The 15,650-nt window shown below is 47.8% G+C and overlaps 1 long non-coding RNA gene and 1 pseudogene across 2 annotated transcripts in view; both read left to right on the plus strand.

The window, feature by feature from the left end:
* The first annotated feature begins 1,146 nt into the window (after positions 1–1,146).
* LOC112470252 overlaps positions 1,147–15,650 on the plus strand; it is a 24,680-nt gene continuing 10,176 nt past the window's right edge. Inside the window, exons 1-2 of one of the 2 annotated variants that reach the window (XR_003042894.1) lie at positions 1,147–2,817; positions 9,604–9,729. This is a non-coding gene — a long non-coding RNA (uncharacterized LOC112470252). The remainder of the gene's footprint in view (positions 2,818–9,603; positions 9,730–15,650) is intronic. The other variant, XR_003042893.1, reaches the window with a different exon arrangement.
* LOC112470600 lies at positions 15,189–15,307 on the plus strand (annotated as a pseudogene).

Consider the following 15,650-nt stretch of genomic DNA (forward strand, 5'->3'; position numbering starts at 1 on the left):
AAGAATGCCTCTGGTGACCAGTTGCCACGTGGGCTTCATTGGCCCAGCCTCAGCTGCTTGCCTGTCTCTTTGAGGCTGGCCCAAGGCTCTTCAAAATCCATTTCCCATCTGCCATGGAGCCTAAGCTTAGGCAGCTCCAAACACGCTGATGAAAATTTAGTCACTTTTCACATGAAGATATTTATCTTTCTTAAATCTCGTTCTTTCTTGCTCTTCTCGCCTTCCATCTGGGATTATTTTCCTTTTAGATACTGATCTACTGGTTGAATTTTTTTTTCCCCCAAAATGTCTGTATTTCACCTTCATTCTTGAAGGATATTTTTCATTGGTAGAGGATCTAGGTTTTTCTTTTGGTAAATTAAAGACATCATTATACAATCTTCTGGCCTTCATTGTGGCTTTTGAGAAGTCGGCTGACTGTATCTGTGGCTTCTCTAAAAGAAATCTCTTTATTCTCAGGATGCTTTTTTCTCAATCTCCCTTCCTTCCTCCCTCTCATTTCTAAGTCTCTCTCTCTCTGTCTGTCTGTCTGTCTGTCTGTCTCTGTCTCTCTCTGTCCCTGTCTCTGTCTCTTGTTCTCTCTCTCTCTCTCTCTTCTTTCTTTCTCTTTCTAAAAATAAGTCTTTCTTTTTTATTGTCCTGTTTGGGGTTCACTGGTTGCCTTGATTCCATGGATGAGTGTCCCTCATCAGTTCTAGATAATTATCTATCATTTATACTCAAATTTTTCTTTTCTGTGACTTACTGTCTTTCTAACACCTTCTGATACTTCGATTAAGTGTATATTAGGTTTACTCATTGTATATATTTTTTTCCCTCTCTTCTTTTTAATCTTGATAATTCCTTCTACTTTAGTTTTGGTACACAAATTTTCTCTTCAGCTGTGTTTAAAGTGTGGTTAAAACCATCTACTGGGTCCTTAATTTTGGCTAATGTGTTTTTCACATCTGGAAGTTAGTTTCTTTCGAGTTCTTTTTTGTATATCAACTGTGATCCTTTTTAGAGTTTCTAATTCTTTGCTAAAATTTTCAAACTTGTTATTTCTTTGAACATAGTAGTCAGAATTGTTACAGTTTGTCACTAGTAATCCAAAAATCTGAAATGTTTGTTTCTCTTTTGACTGTTGGCTCTCACTCGCAGTGTCATTTTATTTGTATGTCTGCTTGTTTTTGAATGTAGCCCAGTCTATTTATTTCTGCACCTGCCCAGATGCCCATGGCCTAACCACCGTTACATGGTGACGTGCCCTGGTCTTCCTCTCCTGCCCTGGTAGCCCTAAATCACATTCAAAGACAGCCCCCCAGCCCCAATTTGCAGAACTGTGTGAAATTACCTCATTTTGCCATCGACATAAGTTGCCTCCTGCCCGTCATCACCACTTCCTCAGTCAACCAATGCCATTCTCGCACGTTGTCCCAAAGTGCTAAGGGGCTCTCAGAAGGCCAGAGTGATTCTTCATCTTCTGAGGTTCTTGAAAACTGAGGCCACATCTGTACAAGAGTCACGAGGCAGGATCGGTGGGCGGTGGTGGCAGCGGTGGGCACCTAAGCTGCTTAGGCCAATTTTTAATATTATGGGTGAAAATAACTTCTTCCATTTTCACTTGTAATTCTCTCGCTATATTCCATGGGGACAAATTCTGGTCACAAGGATCAGAATAGACTGTAAATATAACAGCCCCACCCCTTTGATGATAGAAAGCAACATTTTTTTTTTGTTTGTTTTTTTGTTTTTGTTTTTTTTTTAGGGATGGCCACACTTGTTGGCCTAACTTTCCCTTCCTTTTAGGTGCTCAACTGAGCTGCTTGGTGCATGCGATTAGCTCGGGGGGGCTTCCCCCACCCTCTGCCACACGTGCTCAGACACTGAAGAACATGGGAGGAGGTGGAGGATTTGAATTGAGGAGAGCCATAGTATTGACTTTATAAATTACCAGAACCTGCTTCTCTCTCTCTCTCTCTCTCATCTATTTTTGGCCTAAGTGCCTTGAGGCCCTTCTCTGGGAAAGCACATGAACTCTTTGGAGTTCCCAGGTTCCATTTGGTAAATTTCCTCTAAGCCAGCTCTGAAAATCCCCACTGCCCTCTCTCTAGTCTAAGTCTGTGGTGCCTGGGGCCTGCCTGCTCTGCTTCCTGTTTCACCCCAGTGGACTGTGAGTCAGCCTGAGCTTGTGGGGGAGGGCTGGGAGGCACCCTCAGCACCCACCTTCCCGATACCAGGCACTTAATGTCTCAACCCCAGAAACTGCTCCCAGAACAGTGTACCCCTCTGTAGCCCTCTCTTGAGACCCACTCTTGGCCTCTCGGAAGGTAGATTTTATTCCCTTTCTATTGACGGGATGGGACTCCAGTATGCTACGATCATCTGAATATCTGAGGAGTCACGTCTTATACTCTCATGAAAAATACGGCAGCTCGTCACGATGAATGATGTTACTGTGAACAAAGCAGTTTTGAGTCGAAGCTCATTCCAAGAATCAGTAAATTTCCCTATTTTCCTGTATCGCCTCCCCTCCCTTGTTAAATTTAGGTTTAACAAGTCATGAATCATTGTGGTTTTACTCTTGAGTAGAATCATTTTTCTCCTGGCATCCTATCGCCAGCTGATGGAAGAATTAAAAAGTCTGATTAAACAGCAGTTTGACATGAACTTAAAATCTCAAACATTTGAAAGAAAGGATGAGCTACAACTTTTCAAAGTTGCTAGAATGTTCCAGTAGGATGGGACCTGTGGGACACCAACCTAGTTCTTCTACAGGACCAAAAAGGAAACCGGGGCCCAGAGAGGAAAGGTGGCATGCCAAAGGTCACACGGCAGGTGAGTGGTGGCGTGAGGGTCCAGGGGTCCCAACCCCAGAGCGGCAGCCTCACCGGGGGTTGGAGGAAATGGAAAATGTTTGAATTTTTATGTCATTTCAGTGCAAAGAGCTTTATTCTACAAAGATCAAGCATTGCTGTATGCCAATTGTCTTGCATTTCATAATTATTTTCCCTAAGTGCTCACGGTATTTCACATACAGGATTTCATTACTTACCTTCTCGGTCTTTGAGGCACCTGAAGGGATCTCATTGTCCAGGGTGGTAATTGCATTTATTGAGCCGAGGGTGGGCGACCTACGACAAATCAGTGCCCCTCATCCCCACGAGTCTCGGCTTCTTGTTCTGTAGGAAGGAAAGATCTGCAGTCCCGTCTCTCTCATACTGTAGATGTGAGGATGAGGGCACATTTGGGGACTCGTGCCCGGCAAGCTAAGGGGTTCCCTGGACGGCAATTCGGACACGGTCCACGAGGACTGTCCCTTTACTTCAGCATCAGTCTCTCCAGCACAAATCCTGAAAATGTGACGTTTCCACCTGAGGCGAATCTGACATCGGAGAATGACTCAAAGCTTAGAACTGTAAATTTTGATTGTTGTAGATCAAGTTTCTTTTTGAGAAATTGGATTTGTAAATTCAGAAAATTGCTAGATAACTTTTTTTTTTTCCCCCAGTTGTGGTAAAATACACACAGCATGAAGTTTATCATTTTAACCATTTCAGCGTCCAATACAGTGGCATTAAGTAAATTCTAGATCCAGAATTTTTCATCGCCTCAAACCGAAGCCTCATACCCATCAAACAGCAACTCACCATTTTCGCCCCTCCACGACTCCCGGCAAACACAAATCTGTTTTCTGTCACTGTGGATTTGCTTATTTTGGACATTTCATGTAAATGGAATTATACAATACATGCGGCTTTTTGTGTCTGTCTCCTTTCATTTAGCATAATTTTTCAAGGTTCAACAATGTTGTAGAATGTGTCAGCATTTCATTCCTTTTTTTTTTCTTTTTTTCTTCTTTTTTTGATGTCTGGTGTTATTTATTTGTTACTCTGACAAAATCTTAGCTTCTTTGTTTAGGGGCTTTCTCATAACTTATTGGCGGACATCATCTTCTTTAGAGAGATTGAAAAGTTTGCGATGGCTGCTAACTCTTTTGGGCCCCAGGTGACGAGGCACAGTAGTATCAGTGAGACCAGGAATATCTTTCTCTCCTTTTTTCATAATGACCAAGTTGAGAACACTCAGATTGGCATCCACAATGCAACCCTGAACAGATATGCCCCTTACTCAGTAGCTGGTGGTCGCGGAACCTCGTTTGTCATTTCCACCACTGATTTGAACCACATAACCCTTCCGCTCTTCACCCAGAGCGTCGGCAGCAACTTCTGTGGCCATACGCTTCTCATAAAAGACAACCCTGAACAGATGTGCCCCTTACTCAGTAGCAGGTGGACAGGGCTGTGGGTCAAGACACCCTGCTTCTTGGGGAAACCTCGTTTGTCATTTCCACCACTGATTTGAACCGCATAACCCTTCCGCTCTTCACCCAGAGCGTCGGCGGCAACTTCTGTGGCCATACGCTTCTCATAAAAGGTATGAAGTTTTCGTTCACCCTCCATTTTAATGAGCTCCTGGCAGCCAGTGGCTGGGAAAGAGATGTTCAGCTTCATCCTGAAACAGTCGACCGCCTCGAAAAAGAGCAGCATTTCCTTCTTTTTTTATGGCCGAAATGTTCCATTGTATGGACAAGCCATTTTTTGTTTACCTATCCATTCGTTGATGGACTTTGGGGTCATTGTCATCTTTTGGCTCTTGCGAATAGTGCTATTATGAACTCTCCTGTATAGATTTTTGCTCGGACACTTCCTTTCAGTTCTTTTGGGTGTACACCTAGCGGTGGAATTCATGGTCACGTGGTGATTCTACATTTAACTGCCAAACTGGTTTTCATAGTGGCTGCACCATTTTTTATTCCCGCCAGCAATCTCCTGGGTAATGTTTGATCACTTGGTTTATTAAATGCAATAACCCTCCTGAGTCAACACTGGGGCAGCCTGAGCCAGCTCGCTGCTTGCTCTCTTGTCTTTATGGCTGTGGCTGGAGGCTCTGAGAGCAGCCAGTAAGTCACCCACTGTGGTCCCTTCAGTGACTTCTTCCTTTGGGCCATGGCTACTCATTCAGGCAGGTCTTCCATAGCCACTGTAGTGACCTGGGCTGTGAGGACACTGAGACGCAGTTGACTGGAACCTCTGGGGGCAGTCATGGTGGCAGAGGACAGCTCTGGACACTTTAGGAACAGTCCCTGTGGTTCCTGGACCCGATATGAATCGAGTCCCTATTCTGTGCTGCCTCTCGCCTGGCCCTGCTGGCTGAAGAGTTAATCTGGGGGGTCTGTTCTCTCCTCATCCACATCTCCTGGCAGCTCCCTACTCGGCTGCAGTGGGCCTGCTGGTCCCTTTGGGTTTGCTCTTGTCCCAGGTACCCCTCCTTCTCCCCTCTGTGCTCCGCCCCCTTACGCTCCCAGTGTGCTGCGAGCTGGCTCTTGAAGCTCTTTGATGCCCAAAGAACAGTCCATTGTCTCTTAAGGGTGAAGAAGAGGCATCCCAGTTTATATTCAGACACATGACCATGAACCCATAACATCTCACACGAAATCCACAATAACTCATTTGTGCGCAACAAACTGGATGGAGTTATCTAAGTCAGCGCGTTGTTTACACTCGGCGTTCTAGGGTGACAGGAAGAAAGCGGGGTGAAAGCTCCCTCAGTCTGGTGGTGTGATCTTGTCTGTTTCCTCTCCTCTTCTGTGAGTATAAACCCCCCAGGAGAAGCGCGCCTCGGTCGCTGTCAGGGAGCCGGTGGGAACACGTACCTAGGAGCCCTCTCTCACATGACAGCATTTTCATCCCACGGTTGCCTTGGATGACCACAGCACGCACTGCCCTTCCTGGTGAGCTGTCCTTTGAAGAACGCCATCCGTGCCGGAAGTGGAGGCCTGGCCCAAAGCACATGCGAGACTGGGCGCCTGCCTCAGGAAGAGGTGGAGGAGACAGTAACGCCTGACGAGAATCATCTTGGATGGGGGAATGTGGCAGCAGAGTGTTTCTGGCGCCTGGATGCATTCCATTTTTGGTGTTTAGTTCTTCACAGTTATTACAGGAAATGATGTTTTCAAAAACAAAGGCGTGCCTGGCCCAGAGGCACCAGGTCATTCTATGCAAACAGATCCCATAAGCTGAGGGAAGGCCCAAAATATGCGGGTGCATGAGCGGCCCCAGGTCGGCACATGAGGCTGCATAATTTTCGCGGGCCCTTGCCTAGGACTTCTGGGGAGAGCCTGGCTGTCTGTTCAGGAATCACCCTCCAGGCCTGGTTTTTCACCTTTTCCTCACCTGTGGGGTCTGTGCTGGGCTCAGATCCCAACGTCAAAGGACACGGTGGCTAGTGCCACTCAGATCCCCAACGTGTGCTCGCCTCGTTTTCGTGTAAATCCTGTTCTCATCTCCAGACCTCCGCTACGGGCCTGGCGGGGGTCCCACACGGGACTTCACATGTGGAGTTATTAATGGGGGGAGGGGAAGGGGCATAGAGTGGAAGGGTCTGTATAATCTTCCGGTTTTACTTTTTTCTTTTCATATTCTTGTCTGGCCAACTTTATTTTCAAAACCAACGAAAAAGACAGATGTCTATTTTTTGCTCCATGGCGTGGAACTGACCTGCTTGCTAAGAAAGTGTCAGCTCCCCTCAGTTCTCAAGGTTGTCATTTGGCACTGGATTCCAGAGGCAGGAAGAGAGGAAAAGGAAATGAGAGAAACTTAGGAAGGATTCATATTTCATCTCCTCTCTCCTCAGTTCTCTGCTCTGGGCTGATGGGAAGGTAAATAAAACTAGTTTGGCTTAATGGGCCCCAGGTAGAAGATGGGGTGGCAGAGAAGTGGCTTGAGGAGAAGCCTTTTGTCTCTGAGCTTGGTCTGGCTACAGGGCCCGCCTCCCTGCTTCTGATCCTACTCACACTCCCTCAAACACACACACACGCACACGCACACATACACACACACACCACCATCATATACACAGACAGACACACACACATACCCGCCATCCCCTACACAGACATACAAGCCATGGACCCGTGCGGTTGTGTAGGCAGATCTTCCGGCAAGCTCACACTCCTAAAAGAACAGCCTGGAAAAGTATTTCCCAGGGTTCCCCTCTCCCAGCCACTAGTTTCTTATCTGGCAAATATGGCGAATCCTGGGGCAGGTATATGACACAGCTAGGGCTGTGTAACAAAGTACCACAAACTAACTGAGTGGCAGAAACCACAGAAATTGATTGTCTCACAGTTCTAGAGGCTGGATGCCCAAGATGGTGGTGTCGGCAGGATCGGTTCCTTCTGGGGGGTGTGAGGGAGGATTTGCCTCACGCTTTTCTCTCGTCCGCTGGTGTTTTGCTGGCCATCTTCGGTGTTCCTTGGCTTGTAGATGCATCACCCCGTTCTCTGCCTTCCTTGTCACATGGTGTTCTCCCTGTGTGTATATTCGAGTCCAAATTTTTCCTGTTTCTAAGGACACCAGTTGCATTGGAGTGGGGGTTCGTGCGACTCCAGCGTGACCTCATCTTTACTAGTGACATCTACAAGGACCCTGCTTCCAAACAAGGCCACATCCTGAGGTCCTAGGGCTTGGGACTTCAACATATGACTTTGGGTGACATCATTCAGCCCATCACACCAGGTGTACAGGTGCTCGCCTGCTGGGGCTCATTGACCTCTGGGGCTCTGGACTCTAGAGGGAAGACTTAGCACTTGTTGATTGTAGGCCGTGGGGACCAAACAAGATGCCCAGGATTTTGAGCAGGTTAGTTATTTTGAGCTCGGTATTCTGAGGAATGCAAAGGTCAGCCAAGACCTGTGTGTCCCTGAGCCCTCACAGAACATATGTCTGGTCATAATAAAACTTGACAATTGCCTGAGGCATCATAGCTGGCAAAGCTTTTCCGTGCTTACTATCCATTTGAGCCTCACAACTAACAACCTTGAGAGGCAGGTCTGGGAAGAACTCTTATCCTGACATTCAAAAAGAAGAAGTAACTTTTGCAAAAATCATACTGTTAGTTGAAATCCAAGCTTGAGTCCTCAGACTCTGTGCTTGGTCTCTCAGATGATGGAGCCTGGTGTGTGGGGGTGGGGTTGTTCATGGAGGTTCACCCCTGAGGGGATCCAGAAAGGCTTCATGAAGGAGGTTACACCTGAGGAAAGCCTTGACTAAAATCTGAGGGAGAAGGGAGCTTGCTAATTGAAGGTGACAGTTATGTGCAAAGGGCTATCAATTGGTAGCCTGAGCCCAGGATGCACTAAGGTAGCACAGTCCTTGCACAGAATGGAGTGACATGATTTTATGATCAGATCTGTGTCACCCATTGCTGTGGCCTGAATGTTTGTGTGCCCCTCCAAATTCACATGTTGGAATCCTAATGCCCAATGCGGTGGCATTAGGAGGTGAGGCTGTTGAGAGGTCATTAGGTCATGAGGGTGGAGCCTCATGATTGTGGTTAGTGCCCTTATGAAGGAAACCCCACAGAGCTCCCTCACCCCTTCCACCATGTGAGGACACAGCAAGAAGTCTTCAACCCCGAAGAGAGCCCACACCCAACATGCTGTCACCCCCGTCTTGAACTTCCAGCCTGCAGAACTGTGAGAAATAAATTTCCATGATTTTTAAGCCACCCAGTCTGTGGTAGTTGGTTATAGCAGCCCAAACGGACTAAGAAACCCATTGCCATCCATATCTTACCCGCTGCCCCCAGCCTTACCCCAGATCAAAAATAGACACTCTTGCATCTTTCTCTCTACTGGGGCTCAAAAACAATTCTCCTCTCAACTCTCATTTCAACAAAACTCACCCCACAGCTTTGGCATGTATCAATTAATACACATAAACCCAGAGGATGACACCAAGCTGGACTCTTAATTCCATTTTGGGCCCTCTTAGGGCACCCTCTCCTTCCCCTCACAGCTCAAACCCCTCTGGATCATAACACATCGGGGCAGGGGTCCTGCCTGCACCCCTCCAACTCTAGGAAGAAAGTGTCCTGCAGCTGTGCCTGCAGGTCAGGCCAGCTCTGCACTCATAGACCCTTCTTCCCACAGCAGAGCTGAGCCAGGCTCATCTCTGCAGGCAGCCCAGGCCACCAGCCCTCTCCGCTGCAACCCTCAACCCCCAGGCTAAGACGAGCCTTGTAGGACAGTCAGGGCCTTGGAGGCAGGAGCATGGCAGGGGAGCAGGGAGGCTGCCAACACTGGAAGAACGCGATGCTGTCCCTGGTTGCTTTCCCATGAAGTATCTTGCCCGCTTCTTCTCAGAGCTTCCTTATAGGACCGGGCGAATCCTGTCACAGCTATTTTAGAGCCGGGGGAGAGAGCCTGCATGGACTTGGCCAAGGTCCCACAGTCAGCCGGCCTCCAGTGAGGCTGAACGCAGCTCTTCTCAATTCAGGCTCAGGTCTCATTTCCCAACCTGATGCAGCCCCTGAGCAGGGGAAGCTTCTTGAGAGGTGGCACATCTGATGTCCTTGTAGAAGAACCCTCTGCGGAGGCCAGTGGATTTGCAGAAAGATAGAGCGGGGGGCGAAGAGGGGGGGGTCGGTGCTGCCAAGAGCCTTAGAATTCCCAGGAGGATGGGGGTCGGTATTTCTCACATAAGTGATTTTTCTGGGGGGAAAAGATGATGCCTACCATCCAAGCTTGGACCAGAGGTTTTGTGAATTGCATTTTGTCAGGTTCACCGAAAAAGGAACTCACAAAGCTGAAGGGGTCAAATGAGGTTTATGGTAGCAGAGTGACAGCCGGGCTGAGCTGAAGACTGCGTCGGCCCCGAATGCAAGAGGACCTGAAACGTACTTGAGGTGGGCTTTTCTGGTGGGAAGATTTTGGGCGGGTAAATTGGGGGGGGAGGGAGGAGAGTCCAGTGAAGTGAGAAGTAAGCTTGTAGCGTTGCCAACCCAGATGCAAGGTCCCGTTCCACACAAAGCTAAGGGAGAAGTCTGGTTCCCACGCTGGGCATGGGGGTGGGGAAAGGGCCCTCCTGGACCTAACACATTTAACACTAAGAAGAAAGAAGCCTCAGGGAAATGGGTTGATTCAGCCAAGGACGAGTCATCAGGGACGAGTCATCAGGGACGTTTACCAGCTCTTTCTTTTTTTAAACTCATTCATTGTATTGCCAAATTTAAAGCAACACCCTTTCGGTATTTATCTGTGTTTAAACATGGGCTCAGGTAGCAGGCAAACAGCTCAGGTGGCTGAAGGGCCAGATCACTGACAAGCCAGTGCCTCTGTCTGCCACGTGGTCTCTACAGGGGAGGGGAGGCAGAATCTGGCTCCAAGCAGCTGCCGACCTTAGAGTGACCTCAGCCCCTCTCCCCTCCCCCAGCATGAGAAGGCCTCAGGCCATAAGCTTGGAGTCCAAGCCCACAAACCCCGGACTCCAAGTAATATGTGAGGAGCCGGGACACACGGGGACACACGGGATGGCCAGACAGCCAGGCTGGGAGGAGGTGCTTCTCCTCTCTCAGATGCATCCCTGGTGGCTGCAGCCAGCTCAGACTTTGGAGCAGCATCCAGCCGCCAGGTCCCAGCCACTGGGTCCCAGACGTGGGGAACCAGGGAGCATTGGGAGCATCGGAGGGGTGGAACCAGGCTCTGCGCCAAGTGTGGGCCTCCCACTTCCTCAAGTCCAAGTTTCTCATACATGTGAGGCTTGTGATAAATGACATTCCAATGTCAGTATTTTATTCGTATATCCTCGTTTAATAAATCCTCGCTTCACATGTATTAACATTTAACATACACTAAAGTATAATGAGGACAAACGAAATGATCTGACACGAGTATAGGCTGAATTGTGTCCCCACCCCTGCACATCCATATGTTGAAGCCATAACCCCCAATGCCTCAGAATGCGACCGGAGATAGAGCTTTTAAAGAGGTGATTAAGTTAAAATGATGCCATCAGGGTGGGCCCTAATCCGATGGGACTGGTGCCCTGAGAGGAGGTTAAGACACAGACACGCACACAGGGAAGGCCATGTGAGGACGCGCGCAGGAGACAACCATCCTCGGGCCAAGGAGAGGGGCCTGGGGAGAAACGAACCCGGTGGTACTCGGATCCTAGGCTTCCCGCCTCCTGGACTGTGAGAAAATGAATATCCACTGTTTTAGTTGCCCGTCGACGGTATTTTGTTAGGGCAGCCCCAGCAAACTAATATAGATATTAAAAGGGGCTGTTCTACTTGGAAAGGTTGTCCAGCACTGTCCCCACATGTGGAGTTAAGGAGTCCCACGGCGGAGGCTGCCGAGGCTCGTGGGCTGGTCAGCTCCCACCATCCCAGGTGCCTGTGTCCATACTTGGGCACTGACGTTCTTGGTTCTGAGATGTTGCCCTTGGTTGGTGTATCGTCAGCCTTTAGTCGCCATCCAGGCTCACAGAGCTCGTGGAAGGCTGCAGACAGGATGGAAGGAAGCCAAGACTGTAGCCAGGACCCCAGGTGACCACTGACCGCCCACAGGCCCTGCCGGGTCTGCCCCACAGCGCAGATGCCTCCGCGGCTGCCACCAGAATGGCTTCTTGTGGGCTTTGCTTCTCACCATCACCCTCTCACTCCCTGAGTCAGACTCTGGGGGGCCTGAGCCCAGGCCACACACTTGAGCCCTAATGGCAGGGTTGGCGGGGAAAGGGAGCAGTCAGTGATTTCTGCTTCTTCACCAGGACGTTCTGTGCTCTGCCTCCTTCCACCTCCGTCCATAAGACGGAGCATTTCCTGAGTGCAGGGATGCTGGGCAGCCAACATAATCACCAATGTCCTCTAACACTGGGACGCATGTGCACGCACACGTGCACGGACAGAACAGGGCTGCAAGTGACCTCAGATGAGCAGAGCAGCTAAGGGAACTGACCTTGGCGTCACACCACAACTTACTTACTCGCTTTCCTTCCCGGCCGTGGGCAACCTGTCTGAGCTTCAGTTTTCTCATCTGTAAATGGGGATAACAACACCCACCTCATGAAGTGGTAGCCATTACTGTTATTGTCGTTGATGTTATTATTAGAAATATCCTGACAGCCATGTTGTAACACATCTATCCTGGACTCCAGGCCTAACTACAAGATACGATGAGATCGACCTTCCAGGTTTTTCACCTGTCTCTCTGGACGCAGGTGGTCAGACCAGCTTTTCACCTGTGTCCTAATAGAGCGTTCAAAATGCAGGTGCCTTTAAAAGGAATAACTTAAGCTCCAAGCATAAGCTTTTTATTGCCATTTTATCCTATGGTGCAATGGCCTTCCAAGCATTTTTTTTTTTTCTAAAAGCGATGGCTATTGGGTGTGCTCAAAGTCCTTTATAGCTCTAACCTTCAGAAAAATAGAGGGAGAAGAGAATTAAAAGACTAAGATCAAGTAAAACAATTGTGTTCCCACTGGAATTTATAAGGAGATAGAGTTTGGCAGTGGGAGAGCTGGAGGGGTGGACCAGAGGCTGGTTTTATTAACAAGCAGGCCAGTTACGAGGAGTCACTGGAGTGTGTTGACATAACATCACGACGGGTGGGCACTGAGGCACAGACTGACCCGGCATGTGTGCAGGCGCAGTGTGTGCCCAGCCAGCGCTCACGGCATTCTTCCGTATGGGTTCTTCACCGCAGTCCTCCCGTAACTTTCATTAAAAGATATTGCTGCTCATGGAGATCCTGAGACACATAGATCCAGAAACCACCAAAGAAAGGTTGGATCCTGTTCAATAGACTTTAATACAAAGTGTATCGCAGTATGTTCTAATTCTTGAAAACTTAGGGGTGGATGAGTGAAGGAAACAGCAATTCTCTATCAACCGCAACGTTTAACAGAGCAGAATACGCTGTTCTTCTGACTATTCAAATAGTTACCTGATTAATAATAATAATAGTTATGCAAAAGTTTCCACTTCTGACTTTTCCACTTCTGACTTTTCCTTCCTTTCTTTCTTTTTCTTTCTTTCTTTCTTTCTTTCTTTCTTTCTTTCTTTCTTTCTTTCTTTCTTTCTTTCTTTCTTTCTTTCTTTCTTTCTTTCTTTCTTTCTTTCTTTCTTTCTTTCTTTCTTTCTTTCTTTCTTTCTTTCTTTCTTTCTTTCTTTCTTTCTTTCTTTCTTTCTTTCTTTCTTTCTTTCTTTCTTTCTTTCTTTCTTTCTTTCTTTCTTTCTTTCTTTCTTTCTTTCTTTCTTTCTTTCTTTCTTTCTTTCTTTCTTTCTTTCTTTCTTTTCTTCCTTCCTTCCTTCTCTCTCTTTCTCTCTCTCCTTCTCTCCCTCTCTCTCTCTCTTTCTTTTTTTTTGTTCCTTGGGGAAAAATAAGTACAATTTCTGATTTACATCACATTGGGAAGAACTTACCTAAGCTCCAAACCAATATATTTGCACCAAAATTCCTGATTGAGGCAGGATGGTGTGACAAATAGAGACTTACAGAAGGTGTCTTTTCCTTCTGGCACCCCGCTCGATCTTGCTTCAGGGGTACCCTGATGTATTCTTGGATCATTTCTGTGTTTGAACAGAAAGCTCCTGAGTGCCTGATTTACCCAGGCCTCTTGCTTCTTCAGTCATGTTTGACTTAGTCACACCATTGGGATGTGGAAGCAGGAGGAGGGGGGCTGATGGGGACAGGACTGTGGGGATTGGAAAGAGCTGGGAAGAGGAGATGAATTCTGAGCGGAAAGTTTGACGGTCGATCCACATAGTCCACAGATGTCTATTGAGCATTCAGGCATGGTTCTAGCTGCTGGAGGTGCAACAGGGAATGGAACAGACGCCACCCCTGCCCTCACAGTAGGTATGTGGTTTCAGGTTATTTCAGGCCGTAAGAAAGTTGAGAAAGATGGAGGAGAGAGTGAGTGTGGTGTAAGTGGGTTGCAAGTGGGCTTGTTTTATTTACGTGTTCATTCAATTTCAGCCATTCATTGTGGCATTTATTGTAGCCTTTATTGACCACCTACCATGGGCCAGATGTGTGCAACATATTGGGGTTACAGGGATAACCAGGACCCATTCCTGGCACTTGAGTTCAAAATCTGGGGTGTGGAGGTACAGAGTTTCCAGGACAATATGTCCGAACTCGGGTAAAGGCAGGCTCAGAGGAGGGTGACACAATCCTGCTAGAGTGGGTATGGAAGGCTTCCTAGAGAGAAAAGGGGGCTGTAGGTCTCCATCTCAAAGGACGAACGAGAGCTCGCGAGATAACACGGGGAAGAGAAGAGGATTCCAGGAAGAGGAAAAGGAAGCGATCCACTGGGGCAAGGGAGTCGGGGAAGAAGGCTTTTAGGCAGGAGAGGTCTGATGGTGGAGAGCCTCCGTGGGAAATCTGGCTTTAATTTAATCGGAGACATGATGGGGGCCACGGCCAGGTTCAGGGAGTAACTTGATGAAAATTACATTTGAGGTCGATAACTTCTTTGTGCTTATTCAGGATCACATCCTTAAACATCAAATGCCTATTAGCAGAGTAATTAAGGCCCTTAATAGACAGGACCATGATTTGCTGGGTTTTTGAAGACTTAGAGGCTGGGGAACAATAGTACAAAAAAAATATTGATTGAGTTTAGGTTTGCCAAGAAATTCGAGAATCTGCACTTTCTTAATAAAAGTGAAATGAAAATAATTTTTTAGGAAAACGAACACTAAGGCACTGATGACTATAATAAATTAGAAATCCTTTGTCCACAGCCACTTCCTGTTGAGAAGAGATTAAACATTACCCTAATTGGGAAGGAAATTATTAATAGCTGCTACTTATTTATAGCCATTTATTGCCCGTCTCTGGGGAGGAGAAATGTGTAGAGAGGTGCAAGTGCAGGTGGCTTTGACGAGCATCAGCCATGCCTCTCCTTCCTCCATTCTCTTCGCCCCTTTTCCTTGTCCAAACTGGAAAGCTGGACTGGATGACCCCATGGGCTGCGGGAGGGGTGAGGGAGCCCGGAAGATGGGTGAATAGGGCGTGATCACGAGCATCGCTCAATTTCAGATACATGTATTTCTTGGTATGTTTTTACTCTCGTTTTAATTTTTTTACGCCTTGTGATTTAGTGAACTTGGAGCTCCATAGTACCTCTGGGACATTGCCTCCCAGCCCTGGTTCTCAGCCTTGGCAGGCATCAGAATCTTTTAAACAAAAGGTTGAAAACTGCACGTCCTCAGCCCCACCCAGAATGCCCAGGCATTCTATTTACTCTGACATGGAGTGGAAATACCAAATCTGTGTTTGGAAAGTTCCACAGGGCATTCGGATGCCTTCCCAGGGCTGAGGCATCCTTTGTGTTTTCAAGGTTCCATTGTAAATTGTGGTCTACGACCATGCTACCCTGAACAACCCCGATTCCGACTGATCTCGTAAGCTAAGCAGGGTCAGGCCCGGTTAGTACTTAGATGGGAGACCACCTAGGAAGACCAGGTGCTGTAGGTGTAAAAACTAAAAAATAAAAATAAATAAACAAAGGATCGTAAACTGACAAGGTCCTTGTATTCTGTGAGGTCAACCAAGGGTTGCCTCACCTGGACTTTTCATGGCCCCGAGGGAAATGCTCTGAATAGGCCTCCTTCCCAGACACCCAGTGGGACTGCTGGGCCTTTATGATGTGGGGAGGTGGAGTTCGGGGAGGGCTCTGAAAGCATTCTGGAAGGGGCTTGGAGCATGGCAGCATTGGGTGCCTTGGGTCATGGAAGAAGGGGACAGAGTAGAGACGTTCTTGGTGGTTAAGAAGGCTTCCGGAAGAGAGAAGAGAGGGTGCCTTCGGCTGCTGGGCCTT

The sequence above is a fragment of the Pteropus alecto genome, unplaced genomic scaffold, assembly GCF_000325575.1.
Source record: "Pteropus alecto unplaced genomic scaffold, ASM32557v1 scaffold3, whole genome shotgun sequence".
NCBI lineage: Eukaryota > Metazoa > Chordata > Mammalia > Chiroptera > Pteropodidae > Pteropus > Pteropus alecto.